Source organism: Plodia interpunctella, chromosome 10 (assembly GCF_027563975.2).
Source record: "Plodia interpunctella isolate USDA-ARS_2022_Savannah chromosome 10, ilPloInte3.2, whole genome shotgun sequence".
Taxonomy (NCBI): domain Eukaryota; kingdom Metazoa; phylum Arthropoda; class Insecta; order Lepidoptera; family Pyralidae; genus Plodia; species Plodia interpunctella.
In genome coordinates, this window is record NC_071303.1 from 6,377,727 (window position 1) to 6,398,831 (window position 21,105).

Below are 21,105 nucleotides of genomic sequence, written 5' to 3' on the forward strand. Positions count from 1 at the left end.
ATTCAAATTATCTACATTCTCACAAACACCTTACACTACTTAGTAAGATATTAAATTGTAATAAAACTAGACCCCTTACATTTTAATAATAATATTGAATTATGATATATATTAAAAACTATATTATTATTTTATTTCATTAAATTAATTATGGAATAGTTACATTTTATTGACAAAAGTGGCAACATTTTTACTGATCTCTCAACCAATACTTGGATACTGACTAGATATTGCCATGTCTTTATGTGATAAGAATTTTATTGCAGAATTTAAAACGGTTTTAATTTATATATACCAATATATATATCTTTTTTTTAAAGACTGACATTATAGCATTGGTAGCATTTGCAAAGTGTCATGCATTGCTTAGGGGAAAAGAAGTGCGAATTTAAGAATGTATATTTTATTTATGATAAAATACAAAACAATATTGAAAATTGATTACCTAGGTATATTAAATACATGTTACGAAATTAGAACATAAACAATATTTGAACTTAAGCTATGTCATCAGTGAATCTACATATAGTAAAAATTGAGAAATAAAAGGACAAATTTACGCTTTTTAGCCCTAATGTAATCCAATTTTTATCAAATAAAATTTATTATTTAGTGAATTGGGTGAATGGTAGATTGCGGCGAAGCGGCCACGTGGCGCATGGCGGGCGCGCCTCGTCCACGACGACGATGCATGTCAGTTTTCTGGAAAAAATGTCAAAAGTGGCACACCGTCGGCGGCGCGGCGTCGTCGGCAATTCGCAAGCTGTGCCTGTGTGTGCGCCATCGCGACCTGGCCACGCACACTACCGTACGTGAAGGTCGAATATTTTTCCCTACTCGTCGGTCTATTGGTTCACGAATCGGCACTGCGATAATGAAGGAGGTCCTACTCGCTCTGCCGCAGAAATGTGTCCGGCGAAAGGGACGGGCGGCTAGTTGCGCGTGCGCCGGAGCCTCCGCCGTCGCCGGCGCGGCCGCCCTCATCAGTCTCCCCGCGGCGGGGAAGCGGTTCGCGTGTGCAACTCCGTGTCGGCTGCGGGCTCCGAGCCTTGCGTCGCACACGAATATTTTTAGATAACAGCACGAATAATTTATTTGGAAGGTAGTGATCGCGCACACTTTTGCGGATATCGGTATCAGCGCATGCGGGTTCGCGTGTGCTGCACATTGCGGCGGCGGCGGTCAGGCACAGCCACCGTTGGCGAAGTCCCGATAGGTAAGCTGCGCACTTCCTGCGCGCGCCGCCATGTTCGGTCGGAACGTCACTTCCGCCGGGGCCGGAACCGCCGCGAGCCGAGCGGGCTGCGCCACGGGCCCTGCGGCGCTGCGCGCGCGCACCGACGGCACTCCACTCGCGCTCAGGTCAATGAGCGACGGCTCTCGATTCATAAAATGTCGGTCGTCCCATTCACGCCGCAGCGCGATGCTACGACCGTTCACTCGTGACCCTCGCGTCTTCGAATATTCATGTCTCCCTCGATAACCTCTGACTTCTTTTTGTATTATCACGTTGTTTAGTGAACGACTGCTAGTTGAGACCGGACTTCGTGCGATGTGTTGGAAACTCAAGTGTTCATTCGTTAAAAAAGCAATGTGAATTTTATAGTGCACAGTGGATTTTCAAAGTGATTTAACAAACAGTATCACTGGAATGTTACCCTCATTGGCGTAAGATTAGAATAATTTATTTTATGTTATATCATGCAGCGATGGACAAATAATAAATAATATATATTTAATCGTGCCAAAAATACTTGATGTTCATTCAATGAGTTCATGATTAGTCAAACACTAAAATATTTAAATACGACCAATAAATATTTCAATATTCAATTAAAAAATGGAACTACCCCTCGTTAATGATCATCAATATACATTGTCAAAAAGACTACCAATAATTGCAAAGATTAACATGTTAGGTATGTGTTATCGTCCAATAAAATTCGTGCGATAATTGATAAGGTTGGTATTGCTGGCAATGCGGAGTGGTTGTGGCGGGCGGGCGCTGCGCACTGCGACGTGCAGCTTGCACCAGACCGTGACGTTTGGCGCAAAGAATACGCGCGCTCCATGTCTACCCTATACGTTGCCCCCAACCCTTTAAGACACAATTTTTACCTTTGAATATCATTTATTTTCAAATCTGACGTGATGAGATCAAATTTATTCATAATCTTTTGATTCTGATTTGCGAAAAACAAAATGTTACGCTGTACATAATAATTTTAAATTCTTATCAAAAAGCTGAACGCATTTAAAGATAATTTTTATTAGGCAATAGTAATATCATTTAATAAACATGTTTTTATAAGAAAACGCTTTCGGTCAAAGTCTCAGTAAGTCGTCACCATTTATCTATTTCACAGTTGCCAATGTCAAATCGTACATAATTTCGTGGTTAGTATTGATATCTCAGTAGAATATAATGGACAGTCCGTCAAGAAAGTAAAGAAATTAAATAAGGGCCAATAAATGTTGACCTTTCTATTTGGTATTGCAATGGAAAATAATGAAGTTCGTCAAAACACCGTTTTATTCACATTCTTGACAGACTATAAAATTTAAATTTAACTAAAGATTGCTTTTTTATAAAATTTAGTCTTATTTTAATTTCGTTATTCAAATAAATTTAAATATAAATAAAACCCGGAAATTTTCAAATTTTATTAACTTCCAAATTTTTCATTATAAATTTAGATACAATTTTATTTTTAAAATTATATTATATTTTATTTGACTACTATACGATTTGTTATAAGAGTATCAGGTGGCAAAATAAGGATTTAAATTTTGAATTTCTCTGGAAGCGTTAAACGGGGGTTTAGGGCGGAGCGCGGTGGCTTTATCATTAGTGCGGACTACTCAATAGCAATGTTGCAGTGGACGCGTGAACAACAATTTCTGTGGACAGTGTGGCCTATATTCTAATATTGAGAGAACATTTTGCCTTTACTTCAATGGTTTCAACAAGATGATGCCTCACGCTGCTGAGGAGACCATTGCGCTACTTCGTGATTTCCTCCCCACCAAACTGATGAGGTGACATCTCCTGGCCACCCGGATTTAACCTGCATGGAATTTTTCTGTGAGGTTATCTTAAAAATAAAGTCTATGAAACAAATCCAACGACTAACTCAGCGTTCATCATTCGTGAGGATAATGAGATCCTACCGTCACTCCTCCAGCGAGTAGCAAGGACTACTGAGGCCAGATTCCAAGAACGTGTGCGACGTGACTGACGGACAACACGCAGACGATATCATTTTTAAGAAATGAAACCCACATTTCTCTGCCTTACAAGAGTTAATAATATAATTTTAAAACTTTTCTTTTTAAATTTTATTTTATACATTAAATATAACAAATCATTATATTTTTTCTATAATTATGTGAATGTATGGGCTTGTGGTATTTTTGTGAGCAATAAACTTTAAAACAATATTTCAAGGAATTAACTAAAATTAAAAATTAAATCAACAGCAAGACACAGTCAGAATAAATCATTTAAGACAAATACGTTAACTTTTAATTAAAATTTGATAACAGGATTCCTTTTCCTGGTTACGAAAATGTATTTACTTACAGAAAATATTTTTAAACTTAAGTATAGTAGATATATTCCTAATCATATTGTTTAAAATATATATTTTCAATATCCATAAAAAAGGTCTTTTATGAATGTAATGCTATAAATTAACTTTCAGTTTAACTTCGTAAGTGAACAATAAATTTCGTGCACGCTGTAGCGTCATGGAGAAATACGTGTATATGCAATATTGATACTCGGAGATTATATCGAGTGTGATGATGAGTCAGGTGTCGGACGTCACGACACGTGTGCCGGCCCGTTCTGACTCACAGCATCTCACCGTGACGTAGCTCTGCGCACCACATACATCACCGCGCGCCCTTCGGTCCTTCAACCTCTCAGGTTGTCGAGATTATTACCGCCTCGTACTCTTATAGTGCCAATTTATTACTTGGCGAACGCCGGTGACACATTTCGGTCGCGACGCCTACAAAGCTGCCAGTTTGAAGTGCGTGGTAGAATGCTGGGCCTCCGCTTCCGGTGCAGCAGAATCGGCCCGGCGTGGGTGCGCATTTCATAAGCATTTCCCTTCGGCGCGCTTCCTCCCACCACGGGATATACTCGCCATTTACGTCAACCGTTCGCCTCACTTTATGTATGTCGCCCTATTGAGTACCGTCATTGCGACTTACCGCAACTGCGTGTAGGATGCAATATGCAAATGTCACGCAACGAAAATGGTCAGTCATTGCGTATATACAAAGCGCCACCCGCAGGCTAGCCCGATTTAGTCAATGTTACATCACCCCGATATCCGTAAACTTTACGAATTAGGTGTTTCGCTTCGCACGTCGTTACATGCTGTCATATCTCAGCCTCAGAAAACCTATTAAGGGTCGTTCAACAAAAAGTGATCATTATAAAGAATATAAAGAGAGACTGCACCGGCGCCGAGCCTTCCCAGAACTGCAGCCATTCTTATTTCGCGCTCCCGCCTTATTCATGGCCTTTTTTGTATGGTTTTGGTCATTTTTTTCACGGGAGCGGTTCCCTTGTGAGAGTTTCAAGGAAATGGCTTATTGGGTTTCGTTTAGGAGCCGGCTTATCTCAGGGCTTGATCAACAATGCCGGCTTGTGAACATTCGTAAATCGCCCCTTGCTCGAGATGTATCACCGTTATGTGGTTTGTATACAAATGACAATAACAAAGATGCAGTGCTTGCTTACTTAATTGTCCCATTTCTTTAAGAAATTTGTTACTTTTTTTAAATCCATGATCAAAAGAAGTGCCAAGTTTTAGAAAGATATAGTCACAGAAATGTCTTCAAAGAAATTTTAATATTTATTATACCTATAATTACCTACGTCGTTATAGATAAATACGTAGTTAGTATATATACATACATACATATATGCGTGACATAAAATATATATATATATATTTTGGTAAACAGACATCTATTAAAATGAAATAACACATTAAAATGAAATATCATGTATTTCCTAAAAATATAAATGTAACCATCATATTATTAGAAAAACGTTATATAAGCAGGTGGATAGTAAATACCAATATACTAACCACAGTACTAACCCACTCTCGACGAGACAAATTATTATATTGCGCTGATGAAATCTTAACCTACAAGTATATGTTATATAAATATTTTCAGTCGTTTAATTCTAATTAAAAATGTGATGTTTTGTTAAAAGATTTAACATAAATAAAAATTCCGATTTTAAAGGTATAAAAAGTTTGATGACATAAGCGGCATGCATCTAGCATTGATTTGGCCATTTCTACATTTCGTTCAATTTGTCACAAATTTCGATTTTATAATGTGTTCATTAATTTTAGTTGTTTTTAGAGCATACCGCGTAAATGAATGGATATGTCATTTACACAGATAGTTTTATTGCGCGATGAAGTGTTGTTTACACACAAAAGAAGACAATTAACTATAAAGTACATAGTTAAAATATTTTTTCACACAACTCATTAAGTGACGTCGACGCAGTCGGAATCGCTCCAAACGGTATTTCTCACAGATTGTCTTAACCACCGCTGGGAAAACGACTTACGCCTAATTTTCAATAAGAAATAACAATTTAGCGTTAGTATTTCAGCTATTGTTATCTTTTCATTTCGTCGCATTGACCTGTCATTTTCTTGCGATTTCAGAGCTGGCGCACGTCGCTACTGCACAACATGCATCCGTGAAGCCTGCAACTTCTACTCCATGGAAGTTATTGTTTCCACCACTACCATTGCTGGTATGTAATATGATCTATATTAGATTAGTATCTTCAGTATTTCTAGATCGTACTACTAAGTCTACTATTTTTTTCTGCTACAATACAACGTAAATACGTTGTATTGTAGCAATAGGCAGGGAGGTACTGAATTAAAATTCACTTCCAACACACAACATTCAATACGGTATACATTTCTACACTTTTCACACATGTTTACGTTGAAGCATTTCCGGCAAAGTTGAAAAATAGTAAACATCGAATTGTGTCAAGTATTTATTTGGCTGTTCTCTAGCAGCTCGAAATGTAAACATGCAATGGATTATGTGTTTAGGAGTGTAAGGTGTACTCAGGTCACGGGCCCTTATTGAGGGCAAAGGGAAGTTATAAATCTGTCGGCGTGAACAATGGCGCGATAACGTGCACCTGCGCCTGCGCCGATAGCACCCCCCTCCCCGCCCCGCGAACACACCCGCTCTCCCCGCGGCGCGCCCCGTACCATCCCGAACAGTCAAAACATTCTGCTCATACTATGTAGGCACTGATTTACTCCATTCATGTCTTACTGTCTAAATATTACTGACGTACTGTAGCATTGCAAAGGACAACATTGTCCATATAATTTTAAATTTTTGTCTAAAAATATTTTGATATCAAAATTTAATGCACACAATATGCAACAGGTTTCCTGTACGGTCCCATACCAATAGTTTCTTTATACGATAATCTTATACTTACAGTTAAGTAAGCAGACATTTAGAAGTAACCTAACCATTAGACTAATAAGAAGACATTAGTAAATCGTTATAAATTACATGCATCAATTAGTCAACGATTGACTATACATTTTTAAAATAACTGTTCTGTGGAATGGAATTTTCACATGAAGGAAGAATCACATGGAGCTTATAATGTCAAAAGAACAAAGATAGGGCCAGCATTAGTGACGAGTTTAGAACACAATGACTGACTGCAATGTGACGATTGCTGTCAAAAACAACAATCTGTCGAAAAGCATTGTAGAGGTATATCTGCTGATAAGTCCTACTGGGAGCCCCATTCAAATATTTATTGGCTAAAATTCGTAAGAGTAACAATTATGGCTTCGAAATTGGGTTTCTTATCTGGGACTCAAAGTGATGGTAAGGAATTAAGCTTAAGAGCGAGCAAGCTTTACGCCTTACTACTCATAGTACCTATCTCTGGTCTCAACCTGGAACCCACCAAACCAAGTTTCTGGGCCATAATTTTATCACTTAAATTGAGTGACAGACTTGCTAATGCCAAAATATTTTTGAAAGTTCAACGGGCCTTGTTGACGGGCCTTGTTGGCGTTCTGCGGGTAACGTGAAAAATAATCTTATCAGAATATACCAAAACTCAACGTCTACGGTTGAATAAGCTTTACGAGTATGTAGAAAAACTATATGAGCAGTAATGAAAGCAGTAGCCGAAATAGAATTTAATTGTTGATATAGGAAAATTAGCTCCATTATAGATACGTCTAAAATATAGGTTAGTAACTATTTTATGAGTCCAGATTACTGCATGGTAATAGATGAAACTTGTATGGAACATTTGGTTTGATAGGACGCTGTCGATAGTGAGGTGGGAGACGTAGAGGTCGCGGCAACGCAAACCTTATCGGTCATTGACCTTCACACCTAAACCGAGCCTCACATCTCGCTCGGTGCGCGCGTTTACATGTACATGTACATGTACTATATAAATTTCGGGGACCACTGATAAATATTACCGCTGTTACTACGTGCTTCTTTATGAACGAAACGAAATAAATCAAAAATATATTTCGACATTTAGAAACTTTTGATATTGCTGAACTTTATCGCCTGACGTTAACGTTAATAAAATGAGGATTTTCAAAGTTAGCCGTGCCAAAAATATAACGATAACCTACAGAAACTAGAGTAACAAATGAGGGCACATAATGCTTTGTTGGCATATCAATCATCTGTATAATAATGATGCAAAAGTAGTGGTCTGGACGCCAGGTAGGCGCCGGCAAGGCCTTGACCCGTTTCCGCTGGTCCACGCCGCGCGCGCACAATCGACAATTCCGCGACATCCGAACTGACACCCGACCAGCTGCTTCTCCCCTCCCACCATTTCCCGCGACTATCGCATATACCTTTTTACTCAGAACAGTGCTACGACCGTTCAGTAACGAAATATTTTAAAGCCACTGACTTAGCTGTTCAGGATTAACAATCAATTACAACCAGTAATGCGCATTGTAATGTGATTCCTAACAATGTATTCGTGATAATTTGTAGTTGGATCAATTTAAATAACATCCTTCAAATCGACATCGGAGTGATGTACCTGATTTGGAAATGAAATTTAACATTGTGATTGAACGTAATCAGTACTTAGTCAAACAGGTAAAGCAGGCAAATGGTTGTCTAATCGATATAATCGTGACACGGTGAAGTCGGTCATAATAGTATGTAATTAGAAGCGTGCGGCGGGACGGCGGGACGAGCAAGCGAACGAAATTCGGGGGGCGGCTCGGGTCGCTGCGTTGAATAAAACATTGTGCGCCGGCGCCAGCGCCGCGGTACAACAATAGAATCTAGGTCTAGACGACACGACACGCCACCGCGACACCGCGCACAGCGCGCCGCCAGTAGTCTCCTCTTGTAACCTCGGCCCTAAATAGGGAAGTTTCCTAACTAGAGTAAAATATTTTGGGGATTCTTAAAGCGACGCAAAGTAATATAAATACGTATCTGCCACAACTCTATTGCTCATATTTATTGGAAATTAGCTAATTATCTACATATTACTTTGGGCCTTGTAGTTTCGTCATAAGTGTGCTATTCCAGGGTATATTATACTGTGTGAATTTCATCGAAAACCATACAGAAAAGTTTTGTGAGATGGAATAATAACCACATTTAACTTAAAAAATCACTCATTTTGGTTTTAAATAAAATAGTACAAAATGTATTCTTATGGGATCTGCATAAGAATATATATAGCTCTGTTAGACTCTGTCTGCTAGGCTCAGTTTTTTAGACGATTAACAGATTCTCATTACGAGAAGTGCATATTCTGCGTCACATGCTTGTTTTGCGATATACACATTTTGTGTCAGACCCCTGCTAGGTAAAATCTCATTTGATATCGTCTTATACTTATTTTTTATTTTACATAGAGGTTTTCTATATAATAATGATAAATGGATAATAATGATAATTTCAGCTCCAACGGGAACAAATTACCGCGATGTACTTATCCACGGGCGACGTGTGCATGCATGCGCTTGCACTCGTGTGCAGCAATACTTGAACATTGTCAGATGTCACCGCATTCGTCATGCCCACCGCTATCATACGCTCGGTATATTTACTCCGCCAGCAGGCCTGTCATCAACTTTTACAGAACGATTCCAATGCAATTCAGTTCAATTTAGGCACCTAAAATGAATCGCATTCATACTAAAAATTAAGTCGATGGTACGAATTTGCGATGCAGTTCAGTTTAGGCCGCACTTCACTTATCTTTTATCACTAAAGTGAATCGCGTTAAGAGATGATGGTAAGAACATAGAATTCACTAGCTTTCCAATACTTAAAACTGATATTTTTATCAACTAATTTGAATTCGCTGATTTTTTTATCCCAAATTTGAAGCACACGTACGTAAGAGGTAAATGGACGCTCGCCTGTGAATCCACAGTTCAAAGATTTGACTCATTAATCGTGGTTTACATAATTAACGGCGGTTGGTGTTTTACATTCGACATTAAGGCCACGAACCTCAGTCAAGACTATAAGAGAGAAGCAGAAGTTTCCATATACATAAATAAGTTAAAATTCCATTTAATATATACTTTACATAAACATAAAGCAATAGTCGGCGATTGATATTTGATATAAAACACAATTAGTAATAATAAAATAGGCAGTTGTTTGCAAGCATTAGGAATGTGAAGCGCAGGCTGATTCAGCGTGGTGTTTTGTTTGCCGATAGAAATTAAGAAATATTCGTCGGTGGAAAATATGCAATACACATGTAGTAATGGATGCAATATATATATATGTATAAAAAATATGTCAAATAGTAATTAAAAAGTTACAAATTCCTCGAATATAAATTAAGAAAGCTTTCTTTCAAACGCGAGGTAGCGCGTAGCATCTTCGTAGCAAGCTCGTAGAGGCGCCTACACAACTACAAAGTACAACTTATGCGTAAGCGCCTACACGTAGTACTACCAACTCAACGTAGCTCAGTCCCGAAAGTCATGTTTTATTGAAATCGATCGTACAGTCGTGGTAAATAATTTAGAAATGGGAAGTGTTAACCATTCAAACGTGTATAATTACCGCGTCTTAATATTCCAAAGACACACCAGCTAATCACGTACGGCAGAGGAACTCGTGTCGTTACGCGCTACACTACGTAACCACATCATGGGCTACATATTAAATTGATTCGATTTTATCTAGTCTATGGGCTATAACAGTGAATTCAATCCCTCTCGGTTAAGCATGCTCACATTTATCCCTCAATAGCTTCATACGACATCCCTAGATCATTACAATTGATGACCATCTTGAAAAGTTGGTAGCTATTATGGTGAATGCGTTTCGGGGCTAACTGTATATATGCTCGCTCATATCCTTCCAGTCTAAAAGGAGAACGGTTTGGAAGTAGAGTAAAGGCAAGCTCATTAAGGCGCTGCAGGAATTGAATACGTAACGAGTTTCCAATGCGACGTGCAGCCAATGTATTTCGGTAATTGCCCCACGATACTATCGCGCGCCACATATTAATTACGAGCAGAAGCGCACATTTATTGACCTTATCTCCGGTGGACCCTTGCACAAAAATAATGAAACTACAGATGTTGGTAAAACGACGTTGAGAAAATCTCTCAATGTTGGTCAGGTTTTTTTATGTACTCATAGCAATTTACCCGTATTTTTCAAATATCTTTGTCTTATCTATATATTATACTGAATTATATACTTTTACATAACAATTCGAGATAATCCCCTGTTACGGGTAATAAGAGAGTATTGCAAATCTCCAATCACTGCACGCATCGGCTGCAAGCTCATGACTTAAAGCTAAATGTGTTCTAAATAAGTTCACTACGTAGTAAAATACATACGACAGAGGTTGCGACTTCGACTTTAGAAGTAGAGACCCGTAAACCCTGCGAAACGACCGGCTGCTTCTGCTTTCCCGATCAGTCTAACTTACCCAAACGGTCTACTTTACCAGTTGGTGTTCTTTTCCAAACGGTCTGCAAAGGCTCCGCTATGTTAAGTTAATTTCTCTCGCATCTCCTCGAATAACTAGTAACTCTACTTTAAAATTATCAGATTATCAGACCGCATGAATGACTGCAACCCTCCTCAGGATAGATGTAGACAGGTTATTCATCCCTACTGGATGAAGAACGCCACAATCTTCCTATCTCGACTACTTATCTATCCAATATTTAGTTTTCGGTGCAGGGCCCTTGCGCTTTCTTTCTCGCTCGTTAATGAGCGAGTGCGCGACAGCGGAACGGAGCGGCTGGGAACGCCCGCGAATCACCAAGATTGAGTTATTACCTACTTTTGGAAATTCACTAACACTCGTTCGACACGTGCTTAATTCGATAATGAGAAGTCGTTTCCAGAAGATTACTCTATACTCTGGTTGGGTCACGAAGAACTACTATCATGCACCTGCATTTAATTTGTCCACTTAGGTTTGAAATCATGAGAGTACTTCGTGGAGTATTGCTTTTAATTGCATGTCGTCAGTTTTGCCATATTTTAAAACATCAATAATTTATTGATTAATATCAATGTATTCTAAAGCTCCCTTTGTGAGTTAGAGTAGTGTCATTTGTAGTGGAAATATTGCATTTAACTTTAATCATTGTAATACCCGGTGAAGGGCAACGGCTGACGTAATGTTCTAGTCGATCGTTTCGCGTCATCGAGCTCGATTTCTATCTGACGTAGCAGACAGACCCTCGGCCAAACCATAACCGCAGATTAACAGAGCTACAGTGAGCTCTAAACGTTTAAAATACGGCACAATTTACAACGTTATTGTGAACAAACTGGGATATACCGCTCTAGCGGTTCTAAAAAAATTAAGTTCTTTTGAAACGTGGTCAACAGTTTCGATTAGTTTTCCTTCAAGCTATCGCGGCATAAAGGTATCGCTTCGGAAATAAACATATTACATCACGCTCCCCCACGAACGCATCCATACGCCCTGCGGCGGTTATAAATAGTCAGCAGTCCCTTAAGGCGCGGGCGCACGTTTCCGGGCTGGAAGTGTGTCGCTTCCTCTGCGAGCGGTCGTTGACGCGCATGCATTGTCGCCGCACATTCCCCGCCGCCGGCGTCGACGACGACGTTTTTAAATAGAGGGCCGATTACGAGCGTCTGGCTGCGGCGCCGGGCACATGACCGCGCGAAAGTGCAGCGCCCGCCGCGTCACGGGCTATTTGCGACAACACCGCTTCGCTCGTCGCCCGCCCCCGCACCCACCTCCGCGGCCGCGAGCTGACTCCCACCGCCTCACGTGCTCCAGAAGGACGTCGGTGACAACGCGACTCGTGTCAAAAATAAACATCATTACACTGATCAGCAGTCTGCCAGACTATTATATCACTTCGCAGATTATTAGCTTATCATCAAAGACTCTAAATCAAAAATAGTGTCTCCATGACTCGACCGTTCTTACTCAATATTCATAACATAAAGAATAAGATGACATGTATTGGAGATGGATCAGAAACAGCAAGGAACAGTACACGCGTCAGTGGCAGCGGCGGACCGCGGAGCGGAGGCAGCGCAGTCTCGGCTGAATAAATTCGGAGGGAGGCGCACTGGAATGCGGGGGGCGGCGCGGCGCGGGCGGGGGGCGCCGTGCGACTGGCGCGCGCGCCGCTGTCCCACGGTCGCGCGGCCCCGCGTCCCGCGTCCCTCACACTTTCTTTCGCGCCATAAAGGTCGTTTCAAATATTTCGGAATGCTGTTTGGTGACATTTCACCCACGACGCGCGGGGTGAGGAATGCAGCCTCCGGCACTCCGCCGCGCGCAGTCATCCACGTCGGTGTCCTGCACACTATTCTCAACGCAACGTTTCGCACTCAACAATTTTAATCTGACAGATAGATCATTATTTGATCGATATTAAGTTATCATGAGTCGATAACAAGAACCAATCGAATACCGTTAAAGTCTTCGTGGTTCCTCGTCCCATGAGACGTTTCGTTTCGTCTGCTGTGACTGGGACGTTTAAAGCTCTGTGGTCTACTTTCCACGCTCATGTGTGAACTGAGTTTCTCCAATTAATAGATTCGTTCCAATAGCAAACAGCGAGTCAGAGAAAGCAGTGGCGGCGAAGGTCAATGTCCGGTGGAATTCACACCGGCCGACCGCCGTGACGTTTACGAAGAAATGTGGCGTAACCCTCTAAAATTTCAAAAACCGCGCTCCTTAGCTTCAAATTCCGAGAAGCAAAGGCGTCGCTGGCCAAGCGCGATCGGCACGGCAGCGACGCGGTCGTAGGCCATAACTATCAAATTAACATTTATTTTACGTCACCCTGATGCTATTTTATTTCCAAACGAGATGAATTTTCTTAAATCTCATGGTGTATTTTTATATAAAAAAAAAATAATAATAATTTAATATATATAATACAACTATTGAAGCTAAGCATGTGTACAAAATTTGAAGTTAATAAAGAATTATGTTTTGAATTTGTCATTAACGCTGTAAGACATAACAAAACTGCGTTATGGCTGTCCTAAACGCGGCTCGGTTTATTGAGCGTACACCGCTATGAATGGAATGCGGTGGCAAAGGTTGCGCAAGCAACTAACAGCGGAATGCGGGGCGAGGGGGAGGCGGGGGGGGGGCGCTGCAGCCTTCCGCTGCATCCCGCGGCCATTCACGTCGCGCGGCCGCTGTGTGGTCGTCGGCGAAATAACTCACCGTTACTGCGAGGAATGCTCGCTCTATCTCTATAACTGCGCCTGCGCCGGTCACAAAATATTGAAGCTACAGAATATAAGCTTTTTAGCCGTAGCTATGCAGTGGAAAATAAATCATATCAAATAAATCAATCTAGAAAATTTTTAACAAACTCATTAGTTAGATAGTTGTAAATTAAAAACAAAATGTGGTAGAGAGAGAGACGCTTATTTAGTGGAAAATTTACAAAACTGCCGATGTGTAAAATAACCTAGAGTATAAAAACAGCAAATAACTCTGCAAATGGATTTCGATACATTCATATAAATAACAACATAAGAAATGACACTTCTGTTTCATCGCGATTCTGAGTCGCCTGCTGCCACTTTATAACATACCATAGCGAGATATTACTCTGATAAGCAACGAGATCTCAATTCTCGTCTGCCTTTATTTGTTTTACGTGACAATTGTCGACTTTTCTTGGCGACATCTCAATGTAAAATGTAGGTATGTTAGAGTAATAAAATTGTACGAGATTAATAATACTTTAAAAAACATTCCAATATAGGTAAATTGAAGTTGTGGTTTCGAAATGTTTTATGAGAAATGTACTTAATTGTATTTCTTGTTTTTAGGGTTCATTTTATTTATAAACGATATATGTATTTGTATTATTTATTCTAGCTTTAAAAAAAATATGATACCCTCCTCGATCTGGTAAACGTCGATCTGGACGTAAATACATATCAGCGTTATTGTACGGGTACATACATTAGGGCATACCTTGACCATGTTATTATTTTTATTGAACACGTATCTATTTATAAATATGTAATACATAACTTGAATTTAGAAAACTTCAATTACCCTTATAAATTAAATTTGATCACTATTTGGCACAAATGTTGTTAGAACTGTCATAATATTTATTGCGAAACTGTATTTATAGAAGTCAATACAAGTACTCAATGTCATTGTAGATATTAAAGGTCTATTAGCATTAATTTTTAAAGTATATTAAAGGCAATTTATAATTTATACCCGTGTGAATCGTTAAAGGTTAATTAAATTACGTAGTAAATAGAAAAAATCTACGAATACCGTTCAACTTAAAGATCATTGATATTCAGAAGCGGTTTCTATTATCTGTAATCAGCAATTTTCAAGGAAGATCTGCGCAATAGAACCTAAGACAGAGAAGTACCTAATTGATATAAAACAAAAAGTTTATGGTTACAAAGTACGTGCAGCCAGCACGTACTTTATAGTTCGTAGGCTGTCGTAGACCCTCGTAGACCCCTCTACGGATGTCTACGAATCTGATGTAAGTAGTTGTAGCGTTAAGATTGAACGACACTTGACTGGAATATCATCTGACAATAATGGTGAATTTTGGAAAGTCTTTTAAATCTGGATTATCAACACTATTGAAGAAATCTAAAAAGGAAAAAATATATTATACACGTTCGCTATCAAAGTCTGAGAAATAATTTACTGCTCATAAAAAAAGACTTCTATAACCGATGCAAATTCGGGGCGGATGGCTAGTGATATAACAGATGGGCTGAAGCATTCTAGAGCAGTACATTGTTAAGAGAATAAAGCGTCGGAGTCGTCCGTCGCGAGTCGCCAGCGCACTATGGACTATCAATAGTTGGCACGTCACCGCCCTACATATTTGTCGCGAGCGACGACCATGATGTAAGATATAACGGTATAGAAGAATATACGTATGCGTCCCAGCTGAGCTACAAATGCGACAAGGCAATGCGTATTACGTGTAACCTGTGTTGTCACCGTAATATTATACGTCCTAAGTAACAGTCGCAGCGCAGCAAGACGCTGGACGAAAGACAGCTATCACTATCACACGTTATCTATGGTTCAATACACCATTTGAAATAATGTTTTAAAAAAATAACAAAATAATAAGCCATTATTTCTATGCACTTCATGGAGTCCGTAACATAGTGTCCGTAAGTTCGTTTTAGATGGCATTAGTGTTTATTGCGTATTCTGTGTTTATTTTATAACCACTACTAGTTTTTCTTCATGTGCTCAATAATATACAACCCTCCCGGCGACACATCTGTGTGTTCAAGAATGGTTCGACGACCACCATGTTTACATAGAATGCAATAACCCAAGAAACTAAGTTATTATTATTCTGTCATGGAAATACAATATTAATTTAAGGTAATAGCAATTAAAGTTAAAAATTCGTTTAGGTTCATCTGAAGTAACCTAAACGAGATGAGGAAATTGAGTAATACTTAATGTTGTACCATTCTGAGTGAAATACTGATTGTTTAGACTTTAGAGACGTCAGACATGGCGAGAGCGTGCGACAGAGTGGTTGACCTAATGTTTATTATTCACACGATCTAATTCTGTCAAAAACGTTAGAGAGTAACACTTCCGTCCCGCGTCTCGTCTCACTAGGGCGCTGTCCGTAACACTTAACTTTTCTTATTAATTTTGTGTCCATTGTTCCTTTAATTATCTGATGTTCAAGTATTAGCGTTGTGTAATGCCGATAAAAAAATAAGTGTCGATGCCACATTCGCCATAATGGCTATAAACGCGTTCAGCTATTTACTATTTCCCATAGTTGTCAGCAATTAGTGCAGTGTTTGTGCGGGCGGGGCGCGGGGGCCGGTGACACGTGTGGCCCACATAGTGCGCCCATTGAGCGCCCGCAACGCCGGACGTGACGTCAGCAGCACCTGCGCCCTCACCGCTACCCACCACTTAATGTTTATCTGAGGCTGCATTCTTGACAAGGAGCAGCCTATTAGCTATCGTGACAGGCCGTTGCTGATCTGGCCCAAAATGTCATAATGAATTTGTGAAAAAACCGTGGTGGCGCCGAACTAGCCTCGCCAGCGCCGGCAAGGCCGCCGACGTCGTCCGCGCCATTTGTGGTCAGCGCGCTGGCGCTCCGCCGCACTCTCCATCTTACCTAATTAGTGTCGGTGGCGGTGTGGGTGAGCCCGCATTGCTCCGTAGGCCCTCCGCCTTCGTTATTACTATTTTAGTCAATGCTTATTAAGTAATCGCAATAATTGAGAATAAATGAGCTCTAATGAATTTATTAACGTGCGACCATAAATCTTCCGCCTACTGACAACCGCTACTGGTCCGTGATGGAACATGTTCGTGTTACAGATGGCGCCGGGGGCAGGAGTCCAGCTCGCCGAGTCCTGAGTCAGCATGATGTCATGCAGTGATGCGCTAATGGGAGCGTCCCGCGGCACGTCACATCCCATTCCCGCCGCATACTTCGCCCAATCGAGCGATGACAAATCCATTCATATTCTTCCATTGTGCCTAACTGTTATGTTTGAAGCTAGATTCTTGCAATTCCAACGTAATTAATGTTCATAAACACGAGCCCCCGTCGCCACGAGATAATTGGCTATCTGCTATAAAAACGATCAAATTGCAAAAGTTAATAGCTCAATATGTTCGAGAAAAAAGAAGACCCAAGAAAGAAGACAGAAGAAGATCGTGATAGAAGATAAAAGGAATTACGAAACTGGTTTTCATAATGATTTGACAGATTGTTCCATATTCTGAGATCATTGTGAAAGCTGATTTTGTTCCTATGTCATCGGTCAAAGGCGAACCTTCGTGGCAGTCTTCAATCTAGAGCACAGAAAACCAACCCACCGTTACTGGACAGCACAGAATTCAATCTAATGTGGATGGACAGTCGGACATGGACACTTAATATTTTATTTTACTGTGTGTGTCTATTTCTAAAATCTCTTTATAATGTTCTGCTGTATTATACTATATTTATTACAAAGCCTATATTATATTCATATATGTAATGATGATCGGATGCATGTAACTTGAGAAAAAAGCCACTAATAGGTATGAATGTTTTTTACAAATACCCAATGCTCAAATAACTACGAATGTACTGACAAATTTTTCACTAGCGATCCGCCGAATAACGGGATAAAATATTTTATTTCATTTATAGTTTATCGGCTAAACAGAAAACGTAGCAAAAATAGTAACTTAAAGCTATATAGAAATCTGCAATTGTAGAAATGTTTTAAACAATAATGAACCCATATATGACCTAAATATTACACTTAAGGATAAATTAAACGTACAATTAAAGAAAAACCAGTCAGTATGTACCTATAACTAAGTTGGAATATAGGAAAAGGCTGAGAGAAGGGTGCACTATAGACCATATCATTGAAAACATTATTAGTGATTGATATTTCTGTTAATTTTAGGCCTAAAATATCCATGTCACGCGAAAGCTATTATAAGTACTTGTCACATGACGTATAAATAAAATAATTTTGTTGGTATAATTGCTGTCACAGATACAAAGAACTCAAATCAATATCTAAATGATAGTGCAAATTGCATCAAAATCAGTTAGCAGACGTTTTTTGTTTTTGTTACTTTTAAATATTTAAAATAAGGATATATGATATATGTGTAATTTATAAAAGGGGAGAACTGTTATAACAGCAACGACACTAAAATTATATGTAAGAATAAATTGTCATCTATTGTATATACCGTTCAATGAATTCTTCTTCGTATAAGTAGTAGTGTGTTATTAACATTGTTATCAGATGTTATTATTTAGAGATCATGGCAAAGAACAAAAAACGGAACAAAATTGCTCAACCGATTTCTGTCGAAATGAATTGTCATATTTAATAATAGCTTTTATAATAAGTACTATTAATTACTAGTGAGTTGTGATTGATTGGTGAATGTCTCATTCTATTCGGAAAGTACACAATGATCATCAAATTTATACGTACATGACGTAACATATAAAACCTGGTCAGAACTGAGGAGAAGACAAGATATTTATTAATTCTAATTCATAAATTTTAAGTTTTTATTTCATCACACACACACATTTAAATTGTCACAATAATTATTTAGTTAGTGCCAAAGTAATTTTATACATCCTCGAATCTAACAAAAATATTTTTAAATGGTATGGAACATATTTTATTATTATCATTAAGCATACCAATACACGTTGTATACATTTATTTTAACCCCCGACGACCCTATAGGAGATGTGAGTGGAGAGAAGTTATATGTTCTCCATGTATCAGTGGCATCGTAGCAGCCAAAGGGCTGAACCAATTTTAATCTAGTTTTAAAAAATGAAAGAGCATCAATCGAGAATCTTCTCTTTGGAAACGGTCAGGTTCAACCGTTTGGAAATCAGCAGCTCTTTTCTAGAAGATGAGATGATGCCAGCAAATAAGGAGGGGGCTTCTTAAATTTATAAATTACTTTTATTTGATATATTGATGACAGAAGCGAATTAGGATTTTTAACGTTATTTCAAGTGTAAAGTCCGCGCCAAGAAAGACAATGCACGTATAGGGAGCTACAGCAGTAACACGGCCGATATGTCTTTGATAGTTACACACATGCCACATTTATTTTGTGGCGCGAACTCTATAACCTTTTTTGAATAATTAAAATATGTCTTACAATATTCGATGGACTATAATGTTTATGACATTATTGTATAAAAATGTTTACAAGTACTATTTTATTGCACTTGAAACCTTAATGTTAAGCTACCGACCATTCCTCCCATTCCCAATCGAGAAACATATGACAGAAAAGTAAGAAGTTGGCCTATTCAGAATCTGACTATGCAATAAATCAAGAGTTTTACTCTATCTTCTGAGGAAGCAAGCCGCCGCATGCCATAATATAGTAACTTGATTGTTACAACCGCTACATGAATTAGGTACGTACCTATGTAATGTAGGCTCTCTCGTCAAACGTGGCAGCCTATACGTACTATTTCCGTCCAATATACCTTAGATATTACCGTATTCCCAATTATTGGAAAGCCTCCAAGATGGGAGCTGTAAAATAATTACAATATGACTTGGGAAGCGATAAATATAGTACAAGATGACTACAAGTCAAAAATCAGTTTGCATTCAGCCCTGACGATTAACTTAAGCTTAAAGCAGTTCGAATTACCAGAATGGAGAATTCTCCACACTCAACTCCATAACAAAACAAATTTCAAGAAGAACGGTAAAGCAGGTAAAGCTTGAAGAGGTAATAGACACATTTATTTTTGCTATAGAATTAAATCGAGAAAAATATGAGAAAAGAAACTGTTTAACTTTTATCAAGAAACGAAGTACAGCCCTTCGAATGATGATCAATTGAAAAACAATCAATTAAAAAAATAACCCACGACATTTAAATCACACGAGTCACATTTCAGACAAAAAATAGTTGAGCAAAATCACTGACAACAGACAAACAGGATCTCTATGAAGGTGTATATATACCTATACTAGTTAAGTAAGTACCTACTTGAAAAAATGAGGGACATTTTATACCGAAATTACTGCTCCAGGGCGAATCTAGATAGTTATTGAAAACTAACATTCAATCAACTAAAACAAAAAAATACACGAATCTGATAAATGCTTGACGATGAAAATCACAAGTATTTAAAATAAGTAGGTACTTCAGATATTCTTGCCAATACAGTTAATAACCTTAAAAATTATAAATTGCTTTCATTTATGTTTATATCAGGATCTATAAGATGAAAATTCATTTCCATTATATAAATAGCCAGATTAGAAAATCATTAGTAAAAAATTAATAATAACCAAAATAATTTCATTGTTTCCTGATACTTGTAGCAATAGGATAATATATTGCATATGCAAGGATTGTAGACTGAGGATTCATAAAGGTGACAGACTAGCAATGATACCCTATTTAATCTCAATTCCACCAATAAACCCGCTACACAAATAATAAACGCGGCCTTCTAATATCGCAACTCTTGGCTCTGTCTACCCCGTAAATGATACAAACGTGATACTGTATCATATTTATCCGTATCTGTAATATCTTAACTGATTAGTTAGATAGGTCTAGATTGAGAAGGCAGAAACCTAGATTTTGTTCTAGGCAAATCTAAGGACACCTGACAATTACACAATATTAAAAAACATATAATTGAACAAATTTTCCGAAAATTAGATATCTATATTTGTAGTACTATCCAGCGCCTATAGAGATAAATAATTTTGGAATCAAATATTTTATAAATTACTCATCATAATCGTCACCAACCAGACAGGTAAAACCTAAAAATATGTCAGTCTATGTCGTATATCCTAGATGTTCTAGACTAAGATATGTAAAAAATATTGACATAAAAATATTTCTTTATTCCGCTATTATAGCGACACACGTCTTCCTGATATGATTATGGAATGAAACACGTCCAAAAGACATTCTTAGAGACGACATAGAGTAGCTTAAGATTGCTGCTACCTTATCCATATCAGAAACCATACTTATAAACG

At 38.6% G+C, this 21,105-nt stretch overlaps 1 long non-coding RNA gene across 2 annotated transcripts; it reads left to right on the plus strand.

Moving 5' to 3' along the window:
• Positions 1-874: 874 nt before the first annotated feature.
• Positions 875-19,247, plus strand: LOC128673065 (uncharacterized). 2 transcript variants are annotated; one of them, XR_008405039.2, is made up of 3 exons: positions 875-1,668; positions 5,712-5,803; positions 16,913-19,247. It is a non-coding gene; the product is annotated as an uncharacterized LOC128673065 (long non-coding RNA). The 2 variants fall into 2 exon arrangements; XR_008405038.2 differs by having other exon boundaries at positions 875-1,216.
• The last annotated feature ends 1,858 nt before the right edge of the window (positions 19,248-21,105 follow it).